Source organism: Entelurus aequoreus, linkage group LG02 (assembly GCF_033978785.1).
Source record: "Entelurus aequoreus isolate RoL-2023_Sb linkage group LG02, RoL_Eaeq_v1.1, whole genome shotgun sequence".
NCBI classification, from domain to species: domain Eukaryota; kingdom Metazoa; phylum Chordata; class Actinopteri; order Syngnathiformes; family Syngnathidae; genus Entelurus; species Entelurus aequoreus.
In genome coordinates, this window is record NC_084732.1 from 77,816,039 (window position 1) to 77,826,274 (window position 10,236).

Here is a 10,236-nt window from a genome sequence, read left to right on the forward strand (position 1 = left end):
TCCACACTCTCCTTTTTTTATTGTGGATCACGGATTTGTATTTTAAACCACCTCGGATACTACATCCTCTTGAAAATGAGAGTCGAGAACGCAAAATGGACATTCAGTGCCTTTTATCTTCACGACAATACATCGGCGAAATGCTTTAGCTACGAGCTAACGTGATAGCATCGTGCTTTAACTGCATATAGAAACAAAAAAATATAGGATAGAAGGAAGGATAGATAGAAAATCAACAATACTATTAAACCGTGGACATGTAAATACACTGTTAATGCTTTCCAGGCTGGCGAAGGTTAACAATGCTGTGCTAATGACGCCATTGAAGCTAACTTAGCAACTTAGCAACGGGACCTCACAGAGCTATGCTAAAAACATTAGCTCTCCACCTACGCCAGCCAGCCCTCATCTACTCATCAACACCCGTGCTCACCTGCGTTCCAGCGATCGGCAGAAGGACGAAGGACTTCACCCGATGCGTTTGGCGGCCCGGAGACGTAGGAAGTCAAGGTGAGATCGGCGGCTAGCGCGGCTAACGCGGCTAGCGCTCCAACAAAGTCCTCCTGGTTGTGTTGCTGTAGTCCGCTGCTAATACACCGATCCCACCTACAACTGTCTTCTTTGCAGCCTTCATTGTTCATTAAACAAATTGCAAAAGATGTCCAAAATACTGTGGAATTATGAAATGAAAACAGAGCTTTTTGTATAGGATTCTACGGGTACCATAACTTCCGTTACTCTGACTTCGTCACGCGCATACGTCATCATACCGCGACGTTTCAGCCGGATATTTCCCGGGAAGTTTTAAAAGTCACTTTATAAGTTAACCCGGCCGTATTGGCATGTGTTGCAATGTTAAGATTTCATCATTGATATATAAACTATCAGACTGCGTGGTCGGTAGTAGTAGGTTTCAGTAGGCCTTTAAGTAGACCCAGATGCTAGACTGCTTCTAAAAACAAACTTCTGTTATCACGTTCTTTTCACAGACTTTTGTTTGGAAGGAGTAACTGGTTCTCTTGTATGAAGAAGAACAGACAATGACGTCAAGCTCGCAGATTTTATCCTAACCCAAGTTGTACAAAAAAACCCCACAGATGTTCCGAGAGAACCTCAGTCCTTTGCGGATCTTTTACAAGTATTTTACATGGATCCTTTTTCTTCTTGTTTCCTCTTTCTGTTCCATGATCTGGGTCTTGGGTTGGTGATGATGGATGTGATGTCATGTTCTTGAAGGCTGCTGAGTTTCTTCTCATGCAAAGAGCATCAGTGCATTAGTGCAAATGCTTATTTTTTTTCCATTTCTATGTATGGTCTTAGCATTTAGAGTTTTTTTTTAGTGCAACCCCTTCTATCTCAGCAATTACTAATTATTTGTTCATTTCCTGTATTCAGCATGTATGAATTGCCGGCGTTTGAATGATAGAAGCGAAGGATAATTGTGTGCTAAAGAAAAGTTAAAAGTTTTAGATTTAGGTATTTTACTGACATCACGTGGACAAAGATAAGACCTTCTGGAGGAAAGTTCTGTGGTCAGATGAAACAAAAATTGATCTGTTTGGCCACAATACCCAGCAATATGTTTTGAGGAGAATAGTTGAGGCCTTTAATCCCAGGAACACCATACCTACCGTCAAGCATGGTGGTGGTAGTATTATGCTCTGGGCCTGTTTTTCTGCCAATGGAACTGGTGCTTTACAGAGAGTAAACGGGACAATGAAAAAGGAGGATAACCTCCAAATTCTTCAGGACAATCTAAAATCATCAGACCGGAGGTTGGGTCTTGGGCGCTGTTGGGTGTTCCAACAGGACAATGACCCCAAACACACGTCAAAAGGGGTTAAAGGAATGGCTAAATTAAGCTAGAATTAAGGTTTTAGAATGGCCTTCCCAAAGCCCTGACTCAAACGTGTGGACAATGCTGAAGAAACAAGTACATGTCAATAAAACCAACAAATTTAGCTGAACTGCACCAATTTTGTCAAGAGGAGTGGTCAAAAATTCCACCAGAAGCTTGTGGATGGCTACCAAAAGTGCCTTATTGCAGTGAAACTTGCCAAGGGACATGTAACCAAATATTAACATTGCTGTATGTATACTTTTGACCCAGGAGATTTGGTCACATTTTCAGTAGACCCATAATCAATTCATAAAAGAACCAAACTTCATGAATGGGTTTTGTGACCAACAAATATGTACTCCCATCAATCTATCACAAAAAAAAAAGAGTTGTAGAAATGATTGGAAACTCAAGACAGTTATGACATTATGTTCTTTACAAGTGTATGTAAACTTTTGGCCACAACTGTATATATATATATATATATATATATATATATATATATATATATATATATATATATATATATATATATATATATATATATATATATATATGTATATGTAAAAGGTTAAAGGCTTACCTTTTTATTCAGGCTTTTTACTGATTATTTTAAAGACTTCTTAAGTCATGAATTTGTATTCTGTTATTTGCTATTTGATTCATTGCTATCATTGCTAATATTTGTCTTAGTATGTTTTAATTTATTTATCGATTCAGTGTTTTGATTTTGTCTTACTGTAGTTCTATTAGGGGCGTAAAAAAACATTTTTTCAAATTAATCGCGATTCTTATTTGTAACGATTCTTAATCGATTCTTAAAAATCAAAAATCTATTTTAAAAAACATTTTATATTAGATTTGTCCTGTCCAGCCACTCAGGCAAATCATATTGTTGATTTAGATGCCCATATCTGCTGTACAGATTTATTTTAGAAATGAGAAGTGTGTGATACTTCTATTGTTGCCTAATTTTTCCAAATTCGGCTGCTAGACTTTTGACAACAAGGAAGTTTGATCATATTACGCCTATACTGTATTTATCTTTAAATACCTATATACATATATACCTATATATATACCTATACTGGCTCACCTGCACTGGCTTCCTGTGCACTTAAGATGCGACTTTAGGGTTTTACTACTTACGTATAAAATTCTAAGCGGTCGAGAAATGTATCACATCTGTTTATTTATTTTATGGAGGAATGTAGTTAATCATAGAACTGGCACTCAATATTATTTAGACAGTATTGATTTTGAATACAGAATCGTTTTAAATCAAGAATCGATTCTGAATCGAATCATTACACCCAGGAGCCGAATCGAATCGAATTGTGTGGTGCTAGATTTACAGCCCTAATTTTTATACATGTAAAACATATATATATTTTATATATATTTTTTTCATATGGTTAATTTCTAGTGTGGACGCCTCAAAGGTGGCGTCTTTTTAAACCCTCAGTGCCATGTCATGTCCTGTTGTTGTCAATTGTGCTGTGTTTGTATGCACGTGTGTGTGTTTGTGTGTTTTCTTGTTTTTTTCCTCCCTTTTAAACTAGTGTGACGCAACATGCCAGCGTAAAAAAAAAAAAAAGCTTAAAAAAACAACATTTTGATTAATTGATTGATGTTACTTTATGGAGATTTGGATATCTCACAGGTCACTGTATTATGCAAAATTCCAATTTGTATGCTCCAAAGAATTGAGGTTCCTCCGAAGATTAAATTAATTACCTCACAACATGAAGTTAAGCCCCAAATTATTCATAGCCTTAATTATCATTTAAAGTGAATTTCACTATGTTTGCTGGAAATGACACGGGCATTCTAATCAACTCTATACATTTAAAAAATGGTATCATCCTGTCTTGTAGGAAGGGTGTGAATAATTTGGGAACTTTTTTTTTGTTAAATACACTATATGGCCAAAAGTATTTGGCCACCCATCCAAATGATGAGAACCAGGTGTCCTAATCACTTGGCCCGGCCACATGTGTATAAAATCAAGCACTTAGGCATGGAGACTGTTTCTACAAACATTTGTGAAAGAATGGGCCGCTCTCAGGAGCTCAGTGATTTCCTGCGTGGAACTGTCATAGGATGCCACCTGTAAAACAAATCCAGTCTTGAAATTTCCTCGCTCCTAAATATTCCACAGACAACTGTCGGCTTTATTATAAGAAAATGGAAGAGTTTGGGAACAACAGCAACTCAGCCACCAAGTGATAGGCCACGTAAACTGACAGAGAGGGGTCAGCGCATAGTGCAAAGAGGTCACCGACTTTCTGCACAGTCAGTTGCTACAGAGCTCCAAACTTCGTGACCTTGTAATTAGCCCACGTACAATACGCAGAGAGCTTCATGGAATGGGTTTCCATGGCCGAGCAGCTGCATCTAAGGCCTACATCACCAAGTCCAATGCAAAGCGTCGGATGCAGTGGTGTAAAGAACGTCGCCACTGGACTCTAGAGCAGTGGAGACGCCTTCTCTGAAGTCATGAATCACACTTTTCCATCTGGCAATCTGATGGGCGAGTCTGGGTTTGGAGGTTGCCAGGAGAACGCTACATTTTGGACTGCATTGTGCAGAGTGAGAAATTTGTTAGAGGAGGGATTATGGTGTGGGATTGTTTTTTAGGAGTTGTGCTTGGTCCCTTAGTTCCAGTGAAAGGAACTTTGAATTCTCCAGGATACCAAAACATTTTGGACAATTCCATGCTCCCAACCTTGTGGGAACAGTTTGGAGCGGGCGCCTACCTCTTCCAACATGACTGTGCACCAGTGCACAAAGAAAGGTCCATAAAGACATGGATGACAGAGTGTGGTGTGGATTAACTTGACTGGCCTGCACAGAGTCCTGACCTGAACCCGATAAAACACCTTTGGGATCAATTAGAACGGGGACTGAGAGCCAGGCCTTCTCGACCAACATCAGTGGGTGACCTCACCAATGCGCTTTTGGAAGAATGGTCGAAAATTCCTATAAACACACTCCGCAACCTTGTGGACAGCCTTCCCAGAAGACTTGAAGCTGTAATAGCTGCAAAAGGTGGACTGACATCATATTGAACCCTATGGGTTAGGAATGGGATGGCACTTCAAGTTCATATGTGAGTGAATGCAGGTGGCCAAATACTTTTGGTACTATAGTGTATATAAAGTAAATAATTGTTTTAGCAATAATTCAATGAGCAGAAATAACTGGAATGTTCCCTAGCAGAGCACAGACCATGTGTTGTCAGCTGGAGGTCGCGGAGGCGGCGATGCCGGAGACGCTGGCTAAGCCGTGGGATGCTCCGCCGGTGACGAAGAAGCTGGCGATGCCGTGGCATGGCCCGCCAGGGAAGAGGAAGCTGATGTCGTCGGTCTGGGCGAGGCCAGAGACGAGGAAGACGATGTCGTCGGCCTGGGCGCAGCCAGAGGAGCAGGCTGCTCGTCTGTCGGCATGGGAGGACCCACCGGAGTTGATGGCACCGTCTGCTGGCCCACCGAAGATGATGGCGCTGTCTGTTGCAGATCCACTGGGGTGAGAAGTAGCTGTGCCTCCCCAGCTGCACAGCTACTCATAGCCCCCCCCCCCCCCCCCCCCCTCAAGGGACGGATCCAAGACGTCCCCAAATTGGCCCACAGACAACAGGGATGAGTGGGAGAGAGCTTGAAATGAGGCCAAACTTTTCCTCAATCAAGCCATCAGCGCCAGAATCCTATCAAGCTTCTCCGTCATCGAAACATCCACGGGGTTCATATTTGGCTGGAGTATTCTGTCAGGATAGGGTGGTGACGAACCACAAGATGCAGAGATGGCAGGCTTGGTGCAGGAAAACATGATTTAATATCCAAAATTCAGGAAAAAACACAAACCAGGAACCAGGAACAGGCAAACTGGAAACAGGAAACAGGAACCAGCAAACGAGGAACTAGAAGACAGCAAGTTGCATTACAGCAAACAGTCCGCAGCATACAGCTTACAATGCTCCAGCACTGACTGGAGGGCAAGGCAGGTATAAATAGCAGCCGACTGACTGACACCAGGTGTGGCCAGGTGCCAATCAGCCGCAGCTGAGAGGAAACAGCGCTCAGGGAGACTAGCAGGAAACTGAACAAAAATAAGAGCGCTGACAGGAAATAAAACACACAGAGGAAAAACCAAAACATCGTGTCAGTGACAAGCCTGACACTGTGATGTTTTTGATCTTTACACACATATTTATTATTTCATTATGAAGAAGCTAATACAAACCCTATAAAGTAACTTTTCAGAACTTTTCACATTGTATTTGCCTGTTAAAAAATATTATTCCAGTACATACAAACAGGAAGTGTTTTGACCATTAATGTGTCAAAATGATTGCTATGGAAAAGTTTATTCATCTGGACAAGTCCAAAAAAAAAAAAGTGACCTGGATGCATATTGAGAAGCAGATGTTGATTTATGCTGACATCTAGTGGTGAAAAAAACATGATCTATCTCCACTTATCTATCCATTTATATGTGACATGTCCAAATCACTACTCTTAAAAAATGTGCATGGACTAAAGATGGCTTTTGAATAGTGCCAATATAAAACAATTTTGCATTCTTTAAGTGTCCCGCTGGTAAATTCTCTGCCTGAGTTATTGTGTTTGCTTCCATCATTTAAGGCCGTTGGGGTAAAAGGCTCCATTTTAATATATTTGTGTGATGTTTACTTAGCACAGCGAGGCCTTTATTCTTGTTCCTGCCCATCAACATGAAATAAAGGCTGAACAAATATCAAAGTAATAAAGAGGATGTTTTAACCACAGTCACTCAGCATGTGTGTTGACTTAAGCAGAAAATAGCAGCTCAACAAAAGGCACGCCTTCTCGCATGTGTGCTTGACGTGCAAACACAAACACATTATTGTCCTTCATAATAAAGAGGGGGAAAAATGCCGTGCACACGAAACATGTTCAAGGTAAACTACAGTCGTGGTCAAAAGTTTACATACACTTGTAAAGAACATAATGTCATGGCTGTCTTGAGTTTCCAATCATTTCTACAACTCTTATTTTTTTGTGATAGGGTGATTGGAGCACATACTTGTTGGTCACAAAAAACATTCATGAAGTTTGGTTCTTTGGTAGCCATCCACAAGCTTCTGGCAAGCTTCTGGTTGAATTTTTGACCACTCCTCTTGACAAAATTGGTGCAGTTCAGCTAAATTTGTTGGTTTTATGACATGGACTTGTTTCTTATAATAATAATAATAATAATAATAATAATAATAATAATAATAATAATAATAATAATAATAATAATAATAATAATAATAATATTAATATATTTTATTTGTATAAAACACTTTATATTGAGTAAACAATCTCAAAGTGCTACAGTGTATTAACAAACAAATAAAATAAATAAAAAAAGATAATAAAGAAATAAAAAATAAAAACTACAACAGCCAAATAGTTATAGCTAGTATGCACATATTTAAAAAAAGGCTTTGTTAAAAAGAAGGGCTTTTAAGCCTTTTTTAAAAGCATCCACAGTCTGTGGTGCCCTCAGGTAGTCAGGGAGAGCGTTCCACAGACTGGGAGCGGCGGAGCAGAAAGCCCGGTCTCCCATTGTTCGTAGCTTTGTCCTCGGAGGTTGGAGGAGGTTAGCCTGTCCGGAGCGGAGGTGTCGTGTGGTGGATTTGGGGGTGAGTAGTTCTTTGAGGTAGAGGGGGGCATTACCATGGAGGCACTGGTGGGTTAGCAGGGAGACCTTGAATTCAATCCTTGAATTCAGCATTCTTCAGCATTGTCCACACGTTTAAGTCAGGACTTTGGGAAGGTCATTCTAAAACCTTAATTCTAGCCTGATTTAGCCTTTCCTTTACCACTTTTGATGTGTTTTTGGGGTCATTGTCCTGTTGGAACACCCAACTGCGCCCAAGACCCAACCTCCGGGCTGATGATTTTAGGTTGTCCTGAAGAATTTGGAGATAATCCTCCTTTTTCATTGTCCCATTTACTCTCTGTAAAGCACCAGTTCCATTGGCAGCAAAATAGGCCCAGAGCATAATATACTACCACCACCATGTTTGACGGTAGGTTTGGTGTTCCTGGGATTAATGGCCTCACCTTTTCTCCTCCAAACATATTGCTGGGTATTGTGGCCAAACATCTGACATCACAAGGACAAAGATACGACCTTCTGGAAGAAAGTTCTATGACCTGGAAAACATTAAAGACACCTGTATTTATATATAATTGTTAGAATTTAAGCTATCAATTAGCGCTCAAGTTCCCAGTTATAGAGTAGTGGCGCTTACTGGCAGCTAGTAATTAGCGTGCTAGTTGCCGGCTAGCGATTAGCGCTCTAGATTCTAGTGAGCAATTAACGTTTTAGTTTCCAGCTAACTATACAGTATAGCGGCGCTATACTGTATAGTTTTGAAAGAATACAGTATAGCAGCGCTATACTGTATTCTTTCAATATATATATATATATATATATATATATATATATATATATATATATATATATATATATATATATATATATATATATATATATACTGTATATATATACGTATATATATATATATATTTTATATATATATATATATATAATATATATATATATATATATATATATATATATATATATATATATATATATATATATATATATATATATATATAAAAAATATATATATATATATATACGTGTATATATACAGTATATATATATATATATATATATATATATATATATATATATATATATATATATATATATATATATATATATATATATATATATATTGTACAATAACAAAGTACCTTAAGGATCAGTTTCATTTAAACCACCATTTTATACAAAATATAAATATAGTAGGGGGTCCCTGCTCCAACTCTCCATCAGTTTGGGGGTCCATGGCGTGGGAAATTGAAGACACGTGTATTAATATGGTATTGTTAGCATTAACAATAGCTAGCGATTAACGCTCAAGATGCTAGTCAAAGATTAGCGGCGCTAGCTGCAAGCTAGGAACTAGCGTGCTGATGGCCAGCTAGCGATTAACCTTCTTGTTCCTAGCTAGTTATAAGCGGCGCTATACTGTATTTTTTGAATATCTTAGTATCGTACAATAACAACTTACTTTTAAGATCAGTTTGATATAAACCCCAATTTTATACAAGATATAGATATAATGTTGAAGACCCCTGTATTATTGTATTTATGTTAGCATTTAAGATAGCTCCCAATTAGCGCTTAAATTGCCAGCTAGAGATTAGTGTGGCTAGCTACCAGCTAAGAACTAGCGCTGTAGTTGCCTGCTAGGGATTAGCGATTTAGTTGCCAGCTAGCGATTAGAGGTGCTAGTTGCCCGCTAGCGACTAGCACGTTAGTTTTAAGCTAGCAATCAGCGCTATACTGTATTCCTTGAATATCTTGGTATTGTATTAGTATAGAAGTATGGGGGTCCCTGCTTCATCTCTCTGACCTAGACATACTTGAAGATTCCTGTATTATTATATTCATGTTAGAGTTTGAGATAGCTAGCAATTAGTACTCAAATTTCCAGCTCGCGATTAGCTCTCTAGTTTCCAGCTAGCGATTGGCACTCTGTTTTTCAGCTAGCCAATAGCGGCGCTACACTGTATTCTTTGAATATCTCAGTATTGCACAACAACATGGTACCTTTATCCATCCATCCATTTTCTACCGCTTGTCCCTTTCGGATCCATTTTATTACAAACATTTTTTTTTATACAAGACATATAAATAGAGGGTCTTGTCAGTGCGATGAAGCGACACCCGCCCACAGATGTGACATCTTAGCGGCAGAAAGTAGGACAAATGTGCAATATCTAAAAATATTTTTCCCTGTCTAAGGGGAACTATCATTAAAGGCCTACTGAAATGATTTTTTATTTATTTAAACGGGGATAGCAGATCCATTCTATGTGTCATACTTGATAATTTCGCGATATTGCCATATTTTTGCTGAAAGGATTTAGTAGAGAACATCGACGATAAATTTTGCAACTTTTGGTCGCTGATAAAAAAAAGCCTTGCCTGGAAGTAGCGTGACGTCGCAGGTTGAAAGGCTCCTCACATTTCCCCATTGTTTACAATGCAGCGAGAGCGACTCGGACCGAGAAAGCGACGATTACCCCATTAATTTGAGCGAGGATGAAAGATTCGTGGATGAGGATCGTGAGAGTGAAGGACTAGAGTGCAGTGCAGGACGCATCTTTTTTCGCTCTGACCGTAACTTAGGTACAGGGGTTCATTGGATTCCACACTTTCTCCTTTTTCTATTGTGGATCACAGATTTGTATTTTAAACCACCTCGGATACTATAACCTCTTGAAAATGAGAGTCGAGAACACGAAATGGACATTCACAGTGACTTTTATCTCCAGGACAATACA